This window comes from Meriones unguiculatus, chromosome 7, assembly GCF_030254825.1.
Source record: "Meriones unguiculatus strain TT.TT164.6M chromosome 7, Bangor_MerUng_6.1, whole genome shotgun sequence".
Taxonomy (NCBI): Eukaryota; Metazoa; Chordata; class Mammalia; order Rodentia; family Muridae; genus Meriones; species Meriones unguiculatus.
The window spans coordinates 41323939-41347614 of record NC_083355.1 but is presented as its reverse complement, the minus strand read 5'-3'; the positions used below and the strand labels follow the sequence as shown (position 1 = coordinate 41347614).

The 23676-nt window shown below is 48.8% G+C and overlaps 1 pseudogene; it reads right to left on the bottom strand.

Annotated features, from left to right (window-relative positions):
- Nucleotides 1–4078: 4078 nt before the first annotated feature.
- On the bottom strand, nt 4079–14260 carry LOC110550149 (E3 SUMO-protein ligase NSE2-like; annotated as a pseudogene).
- Between the last annotated feature and the right edge of the window lie 9416 nt (nt 14261–23676).

The following is a 23676-nucleotide window of genomic DNA, read 5'->3' as shown; positions in this document are numbered from 1 at the left end:
CAAGTTTCCATTAAACCATTGCTCGTGCATGAAATTGAGGAAGGAGGGCTTCCATCTTAGTCTTTGAGGCGGAGTCTCTCAAACCCAGGGCTTTCTGTGGCTCGTCTCACTAGCACTCAGCTTGCTCTGGGAACCTGCTGTCGCTGGCCTTCCATGGTCAGAATTACAGGTAGGTCTCCACACCCTCAGGCAAGCACTGGGATCCAGTCTCTTGTCTCCTTGCTTGGGAAGCAAGCGTTTTAACTGATGAACCGTCTCCCAGTCCTCAAGATTGAGGTCCGCCAAGCCACATAGCGAGATCTTGTCAGAGAGAGAGAGGGGGCAGTGTGTGTGTGTATGGGGGTCGGGGTGGGTTTGACTCTGGGCTTCTTGGCACTCAAGGCAAGAACAGAAATGATGGCCTGCAAATCTGTCCTCAACTTAAAAATCAAACGGAGAAGGAGGGCCACATACTCACTCTTTCAGGAGCATGTCCAGGGGGAGGAGCAAGCCGGCACTCAGCCTGCTACCAGGACATCAGATCCCACAGGTTCTTCAGTGTTTTTGTTTGTCTTTTCTTTGATCTCTTTAAGAGATTTGTTTGTTTGTTTGTTTCTTCACAGACTTCTCTCATCTTCATCAAGTTGGTGTTAATGTCGTTTTCTTGTGCTTCACCTGGGTTGGAATATTCAGGTCTCGCTGTGGTAGGACAGCTGGGCTCTGGTGGTGCCATACCACCCTGGCCATCATTAATTGTGTTCTTACGCTGGTGTTTAGGCATCTGGGTTTGGGGTGATTTCAGGTCTAGGTGCTGATATCTGAGTTTGTCTTTGTTGGGTGGGTGTTTTGTTATTTGGTCTGTTTTCTCTTTGGTCTTTGGAGCTTTGCGGCCTGGATTTCTGGTGGCCAGCTTGACCTCTGAACTACTAACCACTACGGAGTCTCTGACCAGGTCGGGAATTTGGCTTCTGGCAACTCGCTTGGTCCTTGGTGCAGCAGGGGCTCTCCATCCTTCTGACTTGTGTGGCCTGCACCTGAGCAGCTGGAGTCCGCCAGAATTGGGAGTATGGGCCCAGCCATGGGGTGGGCAACCTCACAGGTTCTCCTGTGGGCTATCTTGCCCAGAGGCCTGTTCGGCTGTGCTTTGGTTTGAGCTTTACCAAGGAAGCATGAGTCTGTGGTGTTCCCTCCATCAAGAGCATCACTTTTAACAGATGGCAGGCACCATGCCTGAAGTCCTGCCTCAGATACTTTAAACATCAGTGTAGAGGCGCTTGCTCACCTCAATTTGACCTCCAGAAAGAGGGGCTTTAGACTCGCAATGGGGAAAGGTAACACAAGGTACCCAGAACTCCCCAGGGCTTCTTTCTGCCACAGCTTGCATAAGACTGTACTTGCCCCTGTGTGATGCTGTCAAAAGAGAAAGCGAAACAAGCAATCCTTCAAGGTGGACACAAATACCACATTGACTGTACCGCCCAGCTGGAAGGGATTCCCAGCCTGCTTATTCTGGCATTTCCACAGTGTGGTCCTGCTGGGTGGTGGAAGGCAGCCAGGCCTGACATCTCTAGCAAGAGTCATCGCTGCTCAGAGACAAACATCCGGGCCCGAGGCTTTCTTTCCATTCTGAGCCCAGCACAGAAGCTGGCCCCGCTGCAATGTTTGATTTTGTCTTCAAAGACAGTTGTTCTGGGACGCTTTGGCTGGGATTCAGTCCCCTTATTTTCTTGTCTCCTTTCCTGGTTCTTTTGGAACCGGCTGGGAATGTCTGTGCAGTAATTGCCTACGCAAAGGCTCAGCACCGTATCAACCCTTCCATCAGTCCTGCAGGGCATTTGTGGGGGGTGGGGGAGGGCTCCACTCTCTTTGGATTAACAACCACTGAAGCGCACAAGGGAGGGGCATAGAATTAAGAACAGACATCACATCTTTTGCCCCTAACCTCTCCTCGTCCCCCTTCTTCCTCCTCCTTTAATACTGGGCAGAGTTTTGTTCATAGCTTCACGCGGCCATCTCTTTTGAACTAGCTGCTGGAGAGATGGCTCAGTGATTAAACCAGGCTTTGGTCTCCAGCTCTCACATGGTGCCTTGCAACCACTTGTAATTCCAACTCCAGGGGATTCAGTACCCTCTTCCGAACTCCTCTGACACTGTGTATGTATGTTGCCCACACATACACATTAAAACAACAACAACAACAAAAAACACGAGTACTGGGTGGTGGCACATGCCTATAATCCCAGTGTTCACAGGAGGCAGAGGCAGGTGGATCTCTAAGTTCAGGGCCAGCCTGGTCTAGAGAAGGAGTTCCAGGACATCCAGGGCTACAAAGAAAAACACTGTATCAAAAACAAAACAAAATAAATAAAATCTGAGTACTAATGAATGACTTGATATATCACTGCATATTCATATAACCAGATTGATGTGGCTAATTTGATCTCCTAGTCTTCTTTTCAAATTAAAAAAAATTAAAATGTATTGGGGAAATGGCTTAGTAATTAAGAATACTTGCTGCTCTTTCATAGAAAAAGAACCCAAGTTCAATTTCTAACACTCATGTTGAGTGATTCACAACTGCCTGTAACTCCTGCTGCAAGGGAGCCAGCATCTTTTTCTGCCTTCTGCGGGCACCTACACACATGTAGCATACATTAATACACATGCACACACACACATACACACACACACACACACACACACACACACAAGCCAGTGTGTAGTGCACATCTTTAATCCCAGCACTGGAAAGGCAGAGGTAGTTTAAGGCCAGCCTGGTCTACAGAGTGAGGTCCAAGCTACCCAGAGCTACCCAGTGAGACCTTGTCTAAAAATTTAAAAGATGTAATTACATTTATATATTTATTTATGATGAATGTGTACAGTGGTCCATCTCTCCAGATCCATTTCCCCATCCCTGAATTCTACTTCCCTATTTATCTAGATATCTGTTTATTTACTGGAGACAAAGTTTTACCATGTAGCCCCAGCTGCCCTGGAATTCATTCTGTAGACTAGGCTGGCCTTGAAATCGTACCGATGCTCTGCCCTTGCCTCCAGAGTACTGGAATTACGAGCGTGCACCCTCACGCCTTGCCCATCCGTGGTGTATTCTTTACAGTCGTAGGTCTTCTATGGGCACAGATTCCTTCTTAGGGAACTGACTGAAAGGTTGGGGCGAGGAGTGATGTCTTCTACCAAGACAGACGGGCAGCCCTACAGTCAACAGGAGGGCATGAGTTGGCTTTAGAGATGGGGGCGGGGGCTCTGCCCTTACTGTCGACCTCAAGTCAAATGATAGGAAAAAGATCCCCAATTCCCCTGCTTAGTTTATGGAGCCTGGCCATCCTGTGACGGCCCATGGAGTTCTGAGTACGGCAGCTCTGGGCTTTCCCTTGTGATTCACCTTTCTGGCTCATTTCCCTTCTGGACTCTTGGCTCCAACTCTTGACTTCTCTTAGCAAGAGGATGCTTCTCGGAAACAGGCATCACTTACCCGAGCCACTTACAGGGAGATGGACTCCCATGCATGCATGGATTAAATGCGTTTAAAATAAGCTCCAAGTCACCAATAAAGCATGAGGGTCTCTAAGGAAGGGAAGAAAGCAGAGGGCTCCCTCTTGGCGAAATAAATATGCCATTTAACCAGCAGCGAGCCTGTATTTGAATTCTCTACTTTGTACTCCCTGCACACCTCTGTCTGTCTGTCCAAATCTGGAGGCTGTTTCGTAAATCTGTCCCCGCCCCTCTGTGTCGGTCTGTGTGCGTGTGTCCATGCACACTTTTCCTTTGCTCTCTCTTTCATGGAACAGCACCAGAAGCAGGACACGGGGAAGGAATGGGGGATGCGTTACAGAAATCTTTTTTTTTTTTTTTTTGAGGATTATCAGTTTTATTTAAAATTTCAGAGCACTTGAAAATAAGGAATATAATGTACTTCTGTTTTTATTGTGTAACTTAAAAATGCTTTAAATGACAATTAGCCATCAAGTGTTACCCCAGCCACGGAGAGCTCAGTCAGCCCCTACTGCTTTCTAACCTCGCTCTCGGGCGGCTGGGCTGGAGCAGGCTGGCAGCGCTGTGGGCATGTGGCTTGTTCCTACTCATGGTGGCGTTTTTCCTTCTTGTTGTGGGGCTAGGGTGCCCTTCTCAGGTCTTCATCCGGAACGAGACCTCGCATTCCCATGTGGACACAGCCGACTCTTGGCAACCATCCTTCTTCTTCCTCTTGTGTTTGGATTCAATCTTGTCAACAATGGCTTCGTCTTCATAGGCCACACACTCTCTTTCACTGTTGTCTTCATTTGCAGCTGTGTTATATGGCAGATGAAACTGGTCTGGGTCTGGTCAAAATCATATCTTTATCAATTCCTCTGCCCCATAATTCCCTCTGTCTGCACACATACTGTATGGCCTCTTCCGTTCCCTCAGCTGTAGCTTAAACTGCACACACTTTCCATTGTCCTTAAAGGCAGCATCAAATGCTTATCCCGGAAAGCCAAACCTTTTTTCTCCACTAGTATTTTAATTCTGCTACCTTTTCTGGACATTCTTCTTTACCATCATTTATGGTAGATGGGACAGACACAAGCAGGCTGAGTAAAGCATGGGACGGTAATCTTAAGTCTTACAACACTGCAGGGTGTAAGTGGCTGCGAGGTCCAGCCAAGTTCCAGTCCCTTAAAATGTAAGAGATCATTTTTATTGTAATGCGTTGCTGCCTGTGTAGACACTCTCTAGGTTCCCAGGGGTCCAAGAAGCACCAGTAAACACTTTAGTAATGATGAAAGGAGGACGTAGCTCAGTGATAGGATGCTTGCTCAGCATGTGTGTGCCCCGGCCCTTCAAGCGTCTTCCCTTGTCTGGTACTATGTCCCAGTGTCTCCCTAAACACTTCTGTAACTTACTCATTTGATGCTTAAAGGTGATGTAGGTGAGCTGGGTGACAAAGTCCTTGCCTGAAGATGAAGAAACCTGGGAATGGAGAAATTTGGGGACTTGCCCAAGGTTATAAAGTGGTGGGAGATTCTGTGGGCCCTCTACTTTGTTCTTAGAAAGACTTTTATTGTTTTAAGGTATTTGTATGTGTATATGAATGTGATAGGTGCACGGGCTTGCATGGGCCTGCAGAAGCCGGAGGCATCAGATCCTCAGGAGCTGCAGAAGCTGGAGGCATCAGATCCTCAGGAGCTGCGGTTAACGATGAAAGAGTGTGATGGTTGTGAGCTGCCCCACATGGGTGCTGGGAACTGATCTCCAGTCCTCTGCAAGAGCAGCGGGTTCTCTTAAGCACTGAACTCTCTCTCGAGCCCCATTCTTCTCCGTCAAGATCATTCAGGTTCTGTATGTTTCTGTGTTTTTTCCCTTTTTCTTTTTAAGATGGCTTTTCACTCTGTAGTCCTGGCTGGCTTGGAACTCACCACATAGGCCAGGCTGACCTCAAAGTTGTGGTGATCTTCCTGTCTCAGCCTTCCGAGGGCTGGGATTACAGGCGTGCACCACCAGGCCCTCTTCCACATCAATTTTAGTGTAGCTCCTCAAATTTATGAGAAGAGCAGTGTTTGTAGGTTTTGATAGGAATTACATTGAACCTACAGGTCGCTTGTAGTGATTTTAAGCCTTTCAACCCATGAATGTAGAATGTGTTCCCATTTGTTAGTGCATTCTTTATGGGGGTTTTCAATATTGACATCTTTTACTTCTTTGCTTAAATCAATTTCTAAAACTATTTCATTCTCTTTTTTTTTTCTTTTTGCTGAGCTGGGACTCAAAACCCTCCATCACTGAGCTACATTTCCAGCTTGGCATTTATTTGTTTGTTTGTTTGTTTGTTTGTTTGTTTGTTTGGTGCTATTGATTTTAAGTGAAAGTGGTTTTTTTTTTTTTCATATTGTTTCTTGTTAGATTAGAAATACAATTGGTATTTGTGTGTTACTGTATATCCTAGAACTCTGCAGAATTCCCTGGGTAGCTTTAACATTTTCATATGCAACCTTTGATGTGGTTTTCTAAGTATGCAACAATGTTACCCGTGAACAGACACCTTCACTGAACAAGAGTTGAAGGGCAGGAAGGCTGGGTTTTATTAAGTAGAGTTACAGGAAAAGCAGCAGGGAGGGGTCCTGGAAATGGGTTGTTTTTTTAGTTTTTTTGTTTTGTTTTTGCTTTTCTTTTTTTACAGTGTGTGTGTGTGTGTGTGTGTGTGTGTGTGTGTGTGTGCATGTGTGCTTGCATGCGTGTGTGTGTGTGTGTGTGTGTGTGTGCATGTGTGCTTGCATGAGTGTGTGTGTGTGTGTGTGTGTGTGTGTGTGTGTGTGTGTAGCTATAGGCCTGCCTCTAGTGGTCTTCAGCAGCCATCCACCTTGTTTTTGAAACAGTCTCTCATTGGCCTGGAGCTCACAAGTGGCTAGGCTGGCTACCCCGCAATCATCAGAAAACCTCTTGTCTGCCTCTCCAGTTCTGGGATTACAAGTGTGCACCACCATACCCAGCTCCTAACATGGATTCTGGGGACCAAATTCAGGCTCTGAAGCTTGTACAGCTAATGCCTTACTGACTGAGCCACCTCCCCAGCCCAAGGAATTACTTGATTATTGGTTCTTTCTCCTCATTTATCTGTACAGGTCTAGCAGATTTTCTGTATCTTTGTGATTTGGTCTTGGTGGGAGTGTTTTCTAGGAGTCTGTCCTTTTTTTTTTTTTTTTTTGATGGTGCTCACTAGTAATCATTTTTCTCTGTGTAAAATTATTAGTTGTGTCTTGATTTTCATTTATGATTTTAGTTAGTTGTCTCTGGGAACGTGGGTGCTCTAGAGATCCCAGAGAAGTGAATGTTGGTCCCCTTTGGGTCTGGCTTGCGTCTACTCAGCATCACATTCCTCCCTACAGTCGTGTCATTTACTTTCTTAAAAGCACTCGTTGAAACTCAGATGTGTAGAAGAAACAGTAAGCGTTGTTTTTTTGTTGCTGTTGTTGTTTTTCCCGTAATGATGGAGCCGGGAAGAGAGTGGCTAATTGACTGTTTAAAGTCATAAGCTGGTTAGAAACAGGACAAGGGCTTGTTTTTTCTTCGCTTTTCAGGTCTGCAGATGAGCGAGAACAGAGGTGACCCAGCAGGGGTCCTTAGGCTTTGGCGGTAAATGGAATGGGAAGAGGCTTTTATTCCCAGTTGCAGTCAGGAAGGAAGAGAGGGATGGTGGTCCACTCCAGGGTCTTAGGTGTTTCTAGTCTCTCCTTTCTGCTTGAGATCCCGGAGTCTCGGGTCTGTCACTGTGCCTTTGAACAACACCTTTAATCCCTATGTTCTTATGAATGAGAAATGCTGATGAGGACGAGAATGCTAAGCAATCAGGGAGATGAAAGCAGGGTTACATGCGTGGCCGGTTGTCTGGATGTGGCGCTCTTGGCTGCAAGGGAAATCTGGCCGGCAAGTCACAAAACCTTGTTTGGTCAAACCCTTTTCCCATTAGGTAATCTGAAGAGATAAATGGGTATCTGGTAGGGCAAAAATTTAAAAAATTGTCTTCAATGACTCATCTTGCGTCAAACTCCAGGGAAGGAGGCTCTCTGAACTATGGGAGTTAACAGGGTCAAAGGGTACCAGAACGGTAGCAGGAAGGGGACTCAGGAGATGTGCTATTTTGGTCAGCATGTCTTTATCTGGTTCAGATGGCCTCGAGGCCATGCAGGGCTGACGTGTTCACGCCTACCCAGATGCTGCTGAACGTTACGAAGCAAAATGCATCTCAAATTCTGTGTTCTCTGAGTTCTTGAAACCTGCAGTCCCCAAACAGTCCACCTATGGGATGACATAAGCTAAAATCACTCTCCACCAAGACTAGGTCTCTCACTGTACTCGGAGGCCATTGATTTGGCTAGACTAGCCACCAGGCTCTGGGGATCCACTTTTCTGTCTCCTCAGCACTGGGAATACAGGCACACACTACCCTACCCGAGTTTTATGTGGGTGCTGGGATATGAGAGTCAGAGTCTTGTTTTACTTGGTTTTTCGAGACAGCCGGAACTCGCTCTGTAAAGCAGGCTGGCCTCGAATGAAAGTTAGATTTTCATGCTTGCATGATGTATACTCACCCACTGAGCCGTGTCTTCATCACTCAGTGGCATGATTTAGATATGAGGTATCACCCAAAAGGCACATGTGTTGAAGACTTGGTCCTCAGCCGGTGGAGGGAACTGTTCAAGAGTGACTTGGCGATGAGGGTTCCACTATCACTAATGGATTCATCTGTAGACAGATCCATAATTTGATGGCATTATTGGAGGTCACTGAGGCCATGACTTGAAAGCCAGCTTGTCTCTGGCCCCTTTGTGTCTCTTTCTGCTGCTTCCTGGCCATCATGAGGTGAGCAATTTTGTGCCAATGTGCCATTTTACATCATGCTCTGTATCATCATGGCCCAGAAAGAACGAAGCAGGTTCACCGTGAAACCTCAGAAACCATGAGCTGAAACAAATCTTTCATCCCCCAAGTTGTTTCTTTGTGGTAATTCATATTGTGTTGGAAAACTGATACTCCTGGACTCCCTAAATGTTAGCATTTTATCATATTTGATTTCTTACACACACACACACACACACAAATACACACATACCACGACTAATAAGCAGTATTCAAAACATATTTTCAAATATTGTTAGTTATATGGAACTTTTTTGTATTGAGCTTACAGCTAGTGATTTTGGTAAACCCACTTGCTGATTTCAGCACTGGATTCCTTTCCTCTCCTAATATACATATGCGTTTGTGCCATCTGCAAAAGAAAAAAAAAAGATCACATTTTTGCCTTCTTTTTATTTCTTTTTCTTGAGTTATTGCATTGGCTAGCAAATTGGATGAAATGTTGAATAGCGAAGTAGAGATAGCAAATATTTTAATTTTGTTCTCAAATTCAGAAGAAAGTGTCTCATACCACTAAGGTGGATGTTAGCAATAAATGTTCCATTGATAGTATAAGAAAATATACCAACAAAATATCTCTAAAACCCAAAATATCCATCAGACAAATATGCACATCGGTGAAAAAGAAAGCATTATTACTGTATTCAGCAATATGCTGCATCTTACCAATTTAACAAAGTTTTAAGAGATCCAGAAACCGGGCTGGAAAAATAGCCCAGCAGTTAAGAGCGCTGGCTGCTCTACCAGCAGATGCATTTTTTTAGTTTACTGTGTGTGTGTGTGTGTGTGTGTGTGTGTGCGCGCATGCGTGTGTGCCCTCGTGTGTATGCCTGAGAGTATGTATGTACACCATAAGGCTCAGAAGAGGTTGTTGGATCCCCTTGGAATTAGAGTTCCAGGAAGTTATGAACTGACTTGTGGGTGCTGGGACCTGAACTCAGGTCCTGTACAAGAGCAGTAGGTCGGCTTATGCTCTGAGCCGTCTCTCCCACCCCAGTAGCAGAGATGCATTTTAATGACAAGAAGTTGTGCTTTATCGGGAGATTCCAGACTCTGGGAGTTTTAAACAGCATGAGCTGGCCCGCTCCTCCGCTCACTTAACGGCGTACCCTGAAAGGTGTCTTCAGACCCACCTAGTCACATGACAGCCTTGTAGCTCTTCTCAAGCTTTTTTCTTTTTTGCCCAAGTCGCAGACAATGATTCTTTGGTCCAGTTTTTTAAAAAATATCTCTACTACCCAAAGAGCGCTGGCGGGCTTTGTTTCTAGTAATTTCCGTCAGAAGGCAGGTATTTGGACTGGGCTTCTGCAGGCAAATGGACATTCTGACAGCTGCAGGGGTGTCTGTTTACCCAGCCCAAGCATCCGTGGTCCATGCCGATTTCTCTCAGAAAAGGAAAAAGACCAGTCTGTCGATGACTCCTTGGCAAGTCTGTCGTGGCGGCTACAGGTTGAGGCATCTGGACGGCCTTCAGTGAGGATCCATCTGGAAGGCTTCCAGGTTTGGCATTAAAGCCCCCGGTGTGAAGATTCCCACTGCTGAACGTTTGCTTACCTCAGCGACTGTCCTTCCCCTCCCCTCTCCATCCAGGTTAATAGTGGTCATCTGCTATCTGCAGTTGGAGACATCAAACCTGATTAGGAAAGGAAGCTACAAGGTGACGGGCACTTCAGAGCCTGTGGTGGAACTCCCTCCTCTGAGTGTGACAGTGATTGCCGCCTTCATCAGCCAGGACCAGCTTGTTGATGTCCCTCGAAGAAGGAGGGGACAGGGAGGACCAAATGAGCCCCTCAATCAAGACTTAGCCACTCCCACCTACACCCCCTTCCACCCCAACTTGTGTAGAATGCTGTTGTAGCTGCACATGGTCTTGGCAAGTGTGGAAGGGTAACTGAAGAGGAAATGGGTTCCATCTGGGCTGGTTGACTTTACTGTCACCTGAAAAGAGAGTCTCAATAAGGGATTTCTGACTGGGCTGCCTTGAGGGCAAGTCTGTGAGGGGTTATTTTAACTAATAGATGTGGAAAGACCCAGCCCACTGTGGGAGGCATCCTACCCATCCCTAGGCAGAGGGCCTTGGAGTGTTTAAGAGTGGAGAACCTGAGCTGAGTACAAGCGGGCAAGCGAGCGAGTGAGCGAGCAGGAATCCATTCTTTCTGCTCTTGACCATGGATGTGATAGAACCAGCTGTTTGAAGTTCCTGCCTTAACACCCCCACAATAATGGCCGGAACATGTCATTGTAAGTGAAATAAACTCCTTTCTTCTTGATGTTGCTCTTTGTCATAGTATCTTATCACAGCGACATAAATGAAACTGGGACACCTTCTAAGTAGCTATGAGGAATTCATCCATGCTGGAGCGAGGTTTTTGTTTGTTTGTTTGTTTGTAGTTGCTTTGGGGGGTTTGCCCATGCCCCTGTAAGCAGTCCTTCACCTCCGCTCTGTAAGTAAGACCAATAAACTTACTGATTTCTCGTGTCAGACTTTGGTGCAACCCTTACTTTGTCTTGTCATTGATGCCCTATCTGGGGTGAGTAGACATTTGTTCATGTCTCCCTAGGAAGAGTTTATGCAACAGCCCACTGACATTGTGTATCACCAGCCAACCAAATGAAGCAGATGCTAATTACGAAGGAAACTGTGGTTCTGAGTGAGCATTTGACCTCTCTCTGGGGCACCCAGGGTCCGGATTCAGAGCCTGCTTTTGCCTGAGCCCTCATTCTTCCCACAACCTTCTTAACTCCCTGCCTCGGAGAGTGCCGCACCCTCTAGTCTGAAGATGCCCTCTTCGATGAAGACCTGCCTGGAAATGGATGTTGAATAGTTCTTCACTCTTCTCATCACGGCTGTCCTCCCACGGGATGGCCTTGTACCTCCAGATCCTTGGCTCTGCACCCCAATATCCCTCCAGCTGTGTTAATAATAGTCCGTAAAAAGGAAATTTTTGTCACGTGGTTTGAGTCACGGACCTGTCAGTCTGGACTTTTTTTTTTAGATTTATTTGTTTTATTTTTACACACATGAGTGTTTTGCCTGTACATATGTCTCTGCACCATGTACATGCCTAGTGCCCAAGGAGTCAGAAAAGGGCGTTAGATCCCCTGGAACTTGAGTTAAGAATAGTTATGAACCACCTTGTAGGTGCTGGGAACAGAACCTGGTCTTCTGCAAGTAATCTTAACCTTTGAACCTTCTCTCCAGCTCCAAACACCAGCATTTTAAAGGTTCTTCTAGGGGGCCAGAAAATGGCTCAACAGTTAAGAGCACTGGCTGCTCTTTCGGAGGACCCGGATTCAGTTCAATGCACCCACATGTCAGCTCACACCTGTCTGTAACTCCAGCTTCGGGGAATTCCATCTTCTGAATTCTTCAGGTACCAGAAATGCATATGGTCCACTTACAAACATGCAAACAAAATACTTGCACATATACAATAAAAACAATTGTTAAGAAAAGGTTTTGCTGAGTCCTGCAGTAAATAATCTTGTCTAATTTCACTTAAACCCCCTGGACCCAGCTCAGGCACCTATGTGCACATGTACAGCTGAGCTGGGTAAGGTAGATTTGAACTTGGACTGTATAAAAAAAGAACTCATTGGTTACAAACTCATCTTTGAGAGGAGCAATTATGCAAAGTCTGGTGGGAAAAATAAGTGTTTCTTGGAACAGAATTTGGAAAATTCTGACTGAAATAACAAATCAACTTCTAGACTTGAATAAGAGACTCATTGTCTGGCCGTAACAGACTATTTATCTAGGCCTTGGTGTATCAAAGTAACCTTCTCACAGGGTATTATTAGAATTCAAGTAAGCTCCAAGACCTTAATAGCTAACAGCTGCTGTGTGATGGACACAGGGGCTTACCCCTCGTCTGTCAATATTCTCACTGTACCCCTGGGTGGTAGATTCTGTCATTGCATGTGACGGTGCTCCCAGCCACCTCCAGAGCACCGTGGTCTTTGCATGGATAAGCCAGGGTTTAAATTCGGAGGGCCCAGTCTAAAGGCTAGACCTTATCTGATTGCTCCATCCTGTTTCCTTGTTCTCTGTGTTCTTCAGTGACCAGGATGCCTGGGAGGATGGCTCAGCCTTCCACCCATTTGCTTCAGCCTTGGCTACGTTAGCCCACAGGCAGTGATCTCTGAGCACTTGGGCTGTGCTGGAGGGGCATGGAAATTCCACACTGGCACAACACGGCTTTGCTACCCTGGGTGTGGCATGACTTTAAGACAGCTTGTTCCTACCACAGACTGTGGATGAAGTGGGTGAGGAGGAAGCCCACGCGGCACTTGGCACCACTGTGGCTAACACCCCCTTTTCTGCTCCCCATCCTCCAGGTCTGGGCTTATGCCTACTCTTGAGCCAAACTTGCTCTCTACAGCAGGCCCTCCCAGGGATGCTCTGTCAGACCTTTCCTTCCCTTTCCCTAATACTTTCTTCTTAATCTTTAAGGTTCTAATAGATAAACTTTATGCCTGGAAAATGTATCAAACAGTACTGAAGCCAGGCACGGGGGCTCACGCCTGTAACCCCAGCACTCAGGAAGGCAGAGACAGGAAGATCTCTGTGTGTTCAAGGCCAACATGGCCTACAAAGAAAGTCCAGGACAGCCAAGACTACACAGAGAAACCCTGTCTCAAAAAACCCAAAACCAAAAACCTGTATGACTCTCTCTCCTACCCAGCTTCCCTCACTGAGCCAGTCAAGTGTTGGGTTATGCATTCCGGATGCATAAGATCATAGAGTGCTGCTTGGAGTCCGAGGCAAGAGAATATGAGTTCAAAGCCAGTCTGGACACCACATCAAGAGCACATTTTCTTAACAACAACTGAAAAGGGCACGCAGCGTACAAATGCGTCACGTATCTCTCCACTTGTGCATTTTTTAAAGGCAGAATCTCATGCAGACACTGCTGACCTGAAACTCTCTATGGAGCTGAGGATAACCTTGAACTCCTGACCACCCTGCCTCTGTTTCTTGAGTGTTGGAATCAGAGGCTTGCCTAACCACAAGCTGTGGTGTGCTGAGTTTATGCTGTGCCAGGGACGAGCCCAGGGATTCGTGCATGCTAGGCAAGCATCCTATCAAATGAGCTACACCCCAGCTCACATCTAACCTTAAAAGTCCCCTTTGGGAGAGGTCCTATCCTGCTATTCTTCATCAGCACTAGCCGAGGACTCGAACGGTTTATTTGCTGTGATTCGTGTCATCCAGCCTCTTCTGGCGGATCCCATCATTCAGCAGGGCCCTGCACACAGGGCCCAGTATCTGTACCCATGTGTACCAACCCATACACACACCTAAGCGGATAGGGCAGTTTTGAACCTGAGCCACATGATGAAAACACGAAGATGTGCTAAGAAAGGCTGACCTTGCAACTTTCATTCTCCTGACTAGTGGCCAGATTTGGATGTGACAGGGTCTCCTGGATAGCTGACTCATGTCACTGGGAAAGCTAGGCTCAGACGCCATCATGCTCCAGGAGTGGCGGCCACATAGCCTGCTCATCAGAAACAGTGGCCTCACCCAAACTTTACTCGGTGGCATTCCCATAGCTTGCCTGTGGCCCAGCTTTACGGAGTCTACCTTACCTTCCTGCTACCCCTGCCTTTCTCGAATCCTCTGCCAGGGTGTCTTCCTCTGGTTCTCTTCCCTCCAAGTCAGAACCACCCATAGGACTTGTCAGTGATGAGGTTTTCTGCCTCCCCCACCCTCTGATCTTGAAAGCAAAAGAAGCTAACCGGAGCCCAGGAGACGGCTCCCAGGATAAAGGCATTGCTACCAAGCGTGAGCACCGGAAACCGGGGATCCCTGGTGCCCGTACGGCAGGAGAATCCACTCCGGCAAGCTGCTCCCTGACATGTTCTCCGTGTGTTATGACATGTGCGCATGTGCGCATCTGCGCACACATACAAAAATAGGTAGTAAACATAAACATTTTAAGAGAAAGGAAAAAACCCTGGCAGGCCTGGGGGAATTGCTAGCAAGCTCCCAAGAGATTTATGTTTGAAGCTGAACATATGGGAAGTTTGTCATTGGCATCATCAGTTGGAGCAGGCTGGTGGGGTCAAGTGGCGTTAAATGCAGCGCTGGGTGGGTCAGAAGGCTCCTCCCACGGAGTGTCTTGTTGAGAAAAAGGTTGTCCGTGGTGCCGCTGCTGTCACACTCGGCACAGTCACTGGGATGAGGAGGGCTTTGCTCTTTCTCCTTCGGGAGACTCTGCTTTAGGGCCAGCATTTGCCCACCTTTTAAGAGTGGGAGGAGGAAGTTGGCTGGGAGACACACTCTTGTCTTGTCTTTAGACCTGGGCTTCTCTAAAGTGGCCTTTGTGGGCTGTGAGATGGTTCAGTGGGTACAGGGACTTACTGCCAAGAATAACCACCTGATTTGGGATCCCAGGACCCACATGGTCAAAGGGAAGAACCAACCCTGCAGAAGTTGCAAGCAGACAGATGCACAAATGTAAATTGGATGGAGTTTAATATAATTATACATCTGAAACCATTAATTCCAAGTAGCTGCCCTCTTAACTTCCATCACCACGAACATTGTGTAAATGGAAGAAACAAGATGAATGCTTATGTTTGGCCGTTTACATATACTAGAAATAAAAGTTATTGCTATTTATTTATTGAGGGAAAGCAGGACTGGAAAGGAGGGTGAGGGGCTGAAAGTCTGTGCTGCTTTTGCAGAAGGCTAGAGTTCTGCTCCCAGAACCCAAGCTGGGTGGCTCAGGACCACCAGTAACTCCAGCTCCAGGGCATCCAATGCCCTCTACTGGCTTCCCTGGGTATCTGCACTTCTGTACAGTACCTCTTCACAAACACACACGAAAATACATGACGAAACATAAAGACAAATCTTTAAAAAAATGAATTATTTTAAAACTTTTTTAAAAGTGAAAGTGCTCATTAACTGGGCATGGTGGAGCACCCCTTTACTCTCCGCACTCAGGAGGCAGAGCTGGGTGGAGCTCTGTGAGTTCAAGCCCGGCCTGGTCTATAAAGTATGTATACAGAACTATATGGCCAGGTCTATATAGTAAGACCCTGTCTGAAAAAAGCGGGAAAGCACTCCCAAGAACGGGAATGTGCTAGTGAGCGTCAGAAAGGCATACACCCCAAAGCTGTCTGCCATCTTTTGCTCACCACTATGTATGTAAAATTCCTCCAGACCAAAAATTTGAAAACACATTTCATGTGTGTGCGTGTCCCAGGGCAGGTGTGGCAGTCAGACGACAGTTCGCAGGCATTACTTCTCTCCTTCCACCGTAAGGGTTCCAGGGAGTAAATTCAGGCTCTAAGTCTTGCCGGCGGTACTACCCTTGACCTCTGAGCCATCTCGCTGGCCCTCCCTCATGCTTTTGCCTGATTAAAGTTCATCTTTCCACTTTCTGCATGCTGGGGGCAGCACACGTCTGTGAAGGGACGGGGATCATATGTATGTTTCCGTTTTCAAAGTCAGTAATAGATGATACACAAACCCTCACCAGGCTGCAGGTTGGCCAGCTGTGGCAATGCAACTGAGACCTCTGCTGTGCACTGTCTCACGTGTAGAGGCGGTTTGCTGTGTCTTCAGTTCAGTGCCCGGGGAAGGGCACTTGGGTTCTTTCTATTCTTGGGTTCAATGAGGAAGGAGAGCTTGTGTGCCGATCTGTGCCAATGCCAAGTAGGAGTGTATGTGCTCATTCTGTAGAGTGGAAAGGGTGTGAGGTCGGTCATGGATAGGAACATGCAGCCTTAGGCAGAACTGCTAGTTTTCCAAAGTGGCTGGACTGATTCACGCCCCTCCAGAACGGCTGCTTCACATCCTTGCCACATTCAGAAGCATCAGTTATCAGTTACGATTGGCTGAGTATGCAGCACATCACTACTGTAACTGAGCAGAATAAAAACTGCAAAACAAAATAAAATAAATTTGTAAAGGGGAGATGCCTCTTTAGGAAGCCACAGCTTTCCTTAGCTAAGCCTAAATATGCAAAGTAAACCAAGGCCAGCCAGAATCCTTCTCTTTGCTGCTCTAGCTTCCAGGAGACAGGATGTTGCCCGGAAAATGCCAGAGAAAAAGCAAACCCCTGCCTTTCAAGGAACTTCCACTCATCGCCCTGTAACCCCACCATCACCACCTTCACCCCCTTCAAAAACGAGAGGTGCTTTTCTCAAGACATGATCTCCACTCCGTTTTTCCAAGCCTGGGCTTTAATAACCTGACAGGATTTTATTATATAGCCCAAGCCAACCTCAGACTCACAGCAACCCTAATGCCTCAATCTCCAAAGTTCTGGGATTACAAGGTGTAAACTACCACACTTGGCTTGAAGTGAAATTTCCTTCCCCAAGAATTGGATGCTTTTTACTTTTTCGTTGGCTCGTGGTATCAGTCTGTCACAATGGGGAAGTGTGGGGGCGGTGTCAGTGTGTGGTGGAGGCCGCTCACATCCCGGTGGATCCGGAAGTTACTCCCCGCTCACATCACGGTGGATCTGCTCACCAGAAGCTGGTTAAGTCGTTAAATATCCGCATGCAATGTCCTTCTTCAGCCCACTCCCTCCTTTCTTCTCTCCACAGGGTTCTGCTATGTAGCCCAGACTGGTCTCTACAGATTTGGCTCCGTTAGCTCAGTTACTTTCTTTATTCTCCGTCTGTCTGTCTGTCTGTCTGTCTGTCTCTCCCCCCTCCCTTTCTTTCCTTCTCCCTTCTTCCTGTGATGAGGATTGAACTCATGGTAAGACCTCAACATGCTAAGCAAGCACTTTACCACTGAGCCACACCCCAACTCCATGGCTCTCCTTCTTTTTCCTCTCCCTTTCCTCCCTCTTTTCCTTCTTCCTCCCCACCCACCTCCTCCTTCTTGACAGGATCCTGCTACGTAGGTCTAGCCCATCTGGAACTTGACGCATAGATCAGAACCGTCTTCAAGCTTGCAGGTAATCCTTTCGCTTCTGTCTCGTGAGTTCTGGGATCACAGACACGGCTACCAAGTCCAGCTCTTGCTTTCTTAATAATATCCATGGATGAAGTCTTTAACGAGGGCCACCGTTTCAGTCTTTTCTTTTATGGCCGTGCTCTGTGTGACCTGCCTAAACCATGGTACCCTGCTCTGCAGTCCTCAACATGTTTTCTTCACAAAGCTTTCTTCACTCTTACCCCTGTGCCTGCGATCCCTCTGGAGTTTTGTCTTTGGTGTGAGGTAGGGGTCAAAACTCATTAGATGCCATCTAGAAATCGACAATTCTGGAACCATTTAATGAAGAGACCGTCCTTCTGTGAGTGTTTATAGTGTGCAGCCATGGTCTTGCTTGTTTGGTTGGGGTTTTTGGTGTTGAGGCTGGAAAGGCTGGAGGTTTCCAAGAAACCACCAGGGCAGGGATGTCAGGGGAGGATCCCAGATTCATGCTCACATGTTTTCATTACTCTTGGTACTTTGCAAGCCACACTTATGATGGAGGAAAGCTGTAACCCCCAGGAGACTCTGGACAGCCTGTGCTGACAGTGGTGGCAACTGGGAACATCCCGTCTATTCTCAGGTCCCGCATTGTTTGTTTTTGTCAGGAATAGAGAAAGTGTGTGGGCCCAGGTTCCAAACACATCACACCAAGAACTCAGATTTTCCAGGCAGATGTCTTGCTGCCAGGACTTTCCCAACCTCTGCCAGGGCTTCTTGCTGGTACGTGAGCCTAGGCAGCCACTCTGTCATCTGTAAGGAGCAAGACAGCTGGCTGCTCTTGGACCCAGGATGAGGCAGCGGGTGTGTGATTTGTCACCAGTTCCACAGCAGGAGCAATTAGTGGGTGGGCCTGGACTTGGCTGACCCAGAGAGTGGACATAAGAAATGCTGGTGTTAAAGCGGGGTGAGCCCGTTACCCCTGAGCACCAGTCCTCAGGCTTCACGCAGGCATAAGACACTATCAGATCTCTTGGTGCCATTAACTCAGGAGTATCCTTGGAGTCCGAGTCCGGTGAAATTAACAAGTTATTTCTTCTCTGCCACACTAATTTCCACATGCACTCAACAACTATTTTTGAAGGTACTGAGCCAGGCATGGCGTCTGGATCAGTGTGCAAGACAGTCAAACGTCCCTCCGCCTGGAAGTTTCATTCTAAGGGTGTCGGGGAAGAAGCAATGACCAAGTGAGCAAACTATCCAGAGTGGCATGGGGGGCTCTGGGGAGGACGCACAAAACAGGGACAGAGGTTAGGGAAGGGCAGGGAGGGTAGGCTGTGGCTCAGTGGCAGCACCCTTCCCTGGCGTATGCTAAGTCCTGGGTTCCGCTTCTGCTGCTGCAAAAGAAATGAATGAATGAGCAGACAAGTGGATAAGCAAATAAAAATAAATAGGGAGGACGGGTTGGCCTCAATGAGGAGGTAATATAAGAGCAAAGATGGGTTTCGGTGGGTTGTGGGTCATTTAGAGGAAAAGCAGCTCCTTCACAGGGACAACGGCAGACGCCTCAAGGTGTGGGCTCACCCCAACACTGGGGTGATGCTAAAGCTCGGTGCCCTGGAACAGGGGTCTCCAGCCTTCTCTTCCACCCACTTTAATTGGGTGCCAGCTGTAGCTCAGCCTCTCTCGCTGACCACCTTGAGAGCTATTCAAACAGGAGCTGGGCATCTTCAGAAGCCCCTCCCCCACCTGCTACGGCAGAAGAGAGCACTGAGGAGGGGCCTGGGCCTCTCTAGTGTTAGAACCCCAGGGGTGCGCCTGGAATGAAACTGACTTGGAACGCGTTCGCTCCAGCTAGTTTCGTTTCGTTCCACAGCCGCCGTCTTGGCCGGTCTTTGATGGGCATTTTAATTAAGTCCTGAAGAGTTCTTTGTCTTCACGGGGGACTAGAGCTTCTTTGCCCTCCTGCTTTATCCTGCCCAGATAGGAATGCGCCTCCTCCTAAGCAGAATACGGGGAGGCAGGGTTTCACTCCGAATGGTTGGGTGCCCCCAGCACACTTTTTAAACAAGCCCCTCCCCCAGACGCAGACAGACTTCACACTCCTGGCCCAGACGCTGCTCTTTAATAGAGCAGGCAAAAAGATCTTCGGTGTGGAGCAGGAGTGGGCACTGGGTCTGCTGTTTAGGCATTCAGCCCATTATGGCAGCAGCCATGAGAGGTCATGGGAGTAGCAACCTGACTTGCTCCATGGTGTGACGTCCATATGCCACGTGGGACAGGTGGGCTCTTGACCCCAGAGCTGCCATTTGCTGAAGGCCTGTGGAGCTGGGCAAAGGCTTTCTTGGCTGTCTTTCCCAGGGGTCTCAGCCAAGCCAAGCTTCTTCTCCCAGAAGCCCCGAGAGGCGGCTGGCAGGGTGCTTTCCATGTGCTGCATTGCCCAGCTCCCCTCCTTCCATCTCATTCGCCTTTGTTTTTAATCATGGACCCGAAGGCCTCCCCAACAAGGCAGCAGCGCCTGTGTTGGCCTGTACTGGGGGTTGCAGGTAAAGAGTTATCCTCTTCACACTAGTGCGCCGGGACCCTCAGGACAAAAGGAGCCCGCACAGTTGGGAACTTACAACCCATCTGCTCTGACCCACGGCCACTCAATCCCTTTCCTCCATCTCTCCTAGCCCTAGCTCACCTGTAGCCTCAATGACTGTTCACATCCCACATTCCAGCACCTTGACAGCCTTCACGACCTGTGTCTCTGGGCTGAAGGGCTTTCCCAGGACCAAGGAAGGCAGGTCTTCCTTGAGGGATTGCTTGAGGAATCAGCCGCCTCCTTCGGTGATGCTCTAGAAGTGTTGGGATTAGAGGCCGGTGACACCTTGAAGGCCGCCTCACTCATCCTGCTGTGCTGCGCCATTTCACCCCTCCCCTGTGGGCTGCACACTCTCTGCCTGTTGGCACTACATCTATCATTGGTAGACAGTCTTCTGCGTACCCCTCCTGACCGCTCCCACCCCATCTCCCCCTCCTCTGCCCATCTTCACCTTCCCCATGCTCTGCCTGCACCTGACCTTGACGCATCACACCTTGGATGTCGCCTGGTTCTGAGTCCTCAACCTTGAGAGGCAGTGGAGGGCAAGAGAGCCGATTTGGTGGATGTTGACAAGAAACTGGTCCCTTAGCTGGAGACAGGGCACCCATCATCCAACCTGTGTGGACCTGTGAGGTCAGTCACAGCACAGAAAGAAATCAGCCCTCGTTCCATGGTGTGAAGTTTAGATGCCACGTGGGACAGGTGGGCTCTTGACCCCGGAGCTGCCATTTGCTACCATAAAAGAAGTCAGCCCTCAGAGGCTCTCCGGCTGAACCCCTGCCCGTAGCTGGGAGGCTGTCTGCCACGTGCAGGCCTCCTTGTACTGGTCCATGCCAGCAGCAGGCATCACTGTCCAGGGGCTCAGCAAGCAAGATTTAACCATCTCCTGGCCCACCCTGGGCCTGCCGATCCCAGAACAACTGCCTGGGCATTTCCAGTAAAAGCCCCACCTCTTCTATCAACTCTAAGTCATCTGCGATGACAGAAAAGGGAGCCTTTGGCTGCAGAGATTTGCGTGACTCAGGCCCTCAACTGGTCATCGTCAAATTCCGTGGAGCTCGGACTCTGGGGCCCAGTTAGGGTGGGCAGAAGCAGGGCTCCCGAATGAGGCAGGAAGCTCCCGAGAAAGTTGCTCCTCTGCGCCTTTTTTTTCTTTTGAAGGAGGTTGAAGTAGGGCGCACGGCTTGCCATGGGTCACACCAACCGTGAAAATGTGCCACCGAACATACTTCCCTTCATGTTCTGTATTCGTAATTAAAATTTCCTGCATTTCCTTATATGTCTGTGTGTGTGTACACGCAGGTGTGTGTATAAAAGTGTGGGTGTAGGTGTGTATGTATAGGTGTGTGTGCGTGTGTGCGTGTGTGCGTATAGGCATTGTTTATTCCGTGAGGGAGCTGTTATCTGACCACAAAGAGGCTCAAGAACACCCAGATACTGACCTTGTAGTGAATGAGATCCGTGAGGGCATCTACTGAGTGCCTGCTGTATACAAGGGGTTAAGATGTAGATCGGCAGTGATTCGCCACTCGCAAGAGATGAGAGTTTCACAGGTTACTGTTGTGGTGCAGTTTCCCAGGAGGCTGAGCGGCCAAAGATTGCTTTGGAAAGGAGCGGGGAGGAGCTTAGCAGGGGGAGTTGGAGAGGAAAACCAGGATCTACCAAGAGCTTGGGACCTGGCAGCCCTCACCTCATCTAGTCCCCAGAAGGCCCTGCACTGAAGCCTGCTGGTCCTACTTCTCAGTTAAAGAAACTGAAGCTGGGGGTGGGATTGAGGGCCCTGGCCAAGCTCACCTGTGGGGTGGAACTGGAACACAGACCATACTGACCTCCAAGCCAGTCTGTAGCACGAGCCAGATGGCAGTATTTACTGAAATGTAAGGCAGCCGGCTGTGGCGCCACTGCGGTGCCTCAGGAAGGGCCATGTGGGAATGCCCTGCTTCGGAGCTGTGAAGTATCCATCCGTGGTCTGTGAGCCAGCAGACCCCCGCTCTGAGCCTCTCCACACAGACCCGAACGGGAGCACCTCCCAAGGCAAGCTCCGGGAGACATGGCCTTTGTCCCCTACCCTGACGGGGACTCTGCCCCTCTGCACCTCTTTCCACGGCGTCACACAGAGTTGCCCTCAAACAGGAGCATCAAGCAGACCCACTCAACTGTTACCATGGTCTCAGTCCCTCTGCTGTGTGTCCTCATGCAGGGACATGTGCACGAGAGACAGGAAGTGCCTGAAAAGTCCGCTTTGATCCGGGCTAGGCCTCAGCTCTGCCACCTACCAGCTAAGTACACTGGGCTGGCGGCACACTTTTCAGCCTCACTCTTGTTTATAAAACCAGGGTAGGGCTGGAGAGATGGCACAGCAGCTTAAGAGCACTGTCTGTTCTTCTGTAGGTCCTGAGTTCAGTTCCCAGCAACCACGTGGTGGCTCACGACCATCAATACTGAAATTTGCTGCTCTCTTCTGACATGCAGGCGTACATGCAGACAGAGCACTCATACATAAAAGAAATAAATAAAATCAGGGTAACAGCAGCACCCATGGCTGGAGGGGTTAGTCAATGAGTGGAAAGCCAGGCCTGCTGATATTCGCTCCCGAGTACTCGGGACATGGAGCTTGTAAACATTCTAATGATTGAAAATGATTACTGTGCCACAGGAGGGGGCCATGCCACAGTGCATGGGTGCTGCCAGAGTGCAGGCCTTGGGCCAAGCTGCCTTCGAGCATGCGTGGTTGGAGGGGGAGAAGGGACGGCTCTAGCTGCGAGCTGGGACTCTCCTGATGTCCCTGATCCCCCGAGTCTAGGAAGTGAGAGAGTCACAGCGCCCATCGCAAAAGGCTGTCCTGCGGGTTAAACAGCGGAAACGTTTAAGTGCGCTGCTCAGCTACTTGGTCACTGTTTTGTTTTTGTTTTAAAGCGTGTTTGCGTGTGGATATAAGCGCATGAGTGCGGGTGTCCACGCAAGCTAGAGCTGTCAGATCTGCTGAAGCTGGAGTTACAGGTGGTTGTGAGCCGTCTCACGGGAGTGCTGGGAACCGAACCCAGGTCCTCCAGGAGAGGATGCATAACTGTTGGATCGTCTCAGCAGCCCTCTGGTCACTCACTGTTTTTGCAGAAAGATCTTTGAAGCTGAGGGTCACAGAGGACCAACTAGCACACCCAGGTCCTGTCAGGACAGATTCACTTTCTTTGATGGACGCCTACTCCATGGAGGGGCTGAGGGACCCCACAGTTTGGGTATTATTGGTGAGGTGCCTGAGATGCCTAGGTGGTGGGGGGAGGAAGGCGTTTCTCCCTGGATGTCTACCTTGGGGCTTCCGCTGCCGCCCCCAAGGGGCCTACCTTTCTCCACCTGCCCTTCAAAGTGTGCTTTGATTTCGCCCCCGCGGAGTTCACCTGTTATATCCATCATCAGGAGAGGCCCAGGAATGCTGCCTGTTAGGTGAGCAGCGCCAAGGGAAAGATGGCTTTTCAGGCCCAGAAGCTTCGGGCAGTTGGGAGAGAAGCTGTGACAACCGCCATCAGCCCTGGACCTGCTGACAGAAGCGTGCGTGCATGCAATGCGTGCGTGCGTGCATGCAAGCGTGCGTGCGTGCGTGCGTGCGTGCATAGCAGCGCTTTAGAGCCCTGACTGGCTCCAGTCATTACTCGGCGGACAACACAGATTCCCTGTATTCCAGGCCCATGGTCATCACGTCTCCGGAGAGTGTAGTATTGTAGTATCTATTTCATACAGCTTCGGGGTTGATACATGTGTGTGGTTGGCATCGCTGGAAAATTTGGAAGCAGGAGCAGGGCTAAGGTTTCCA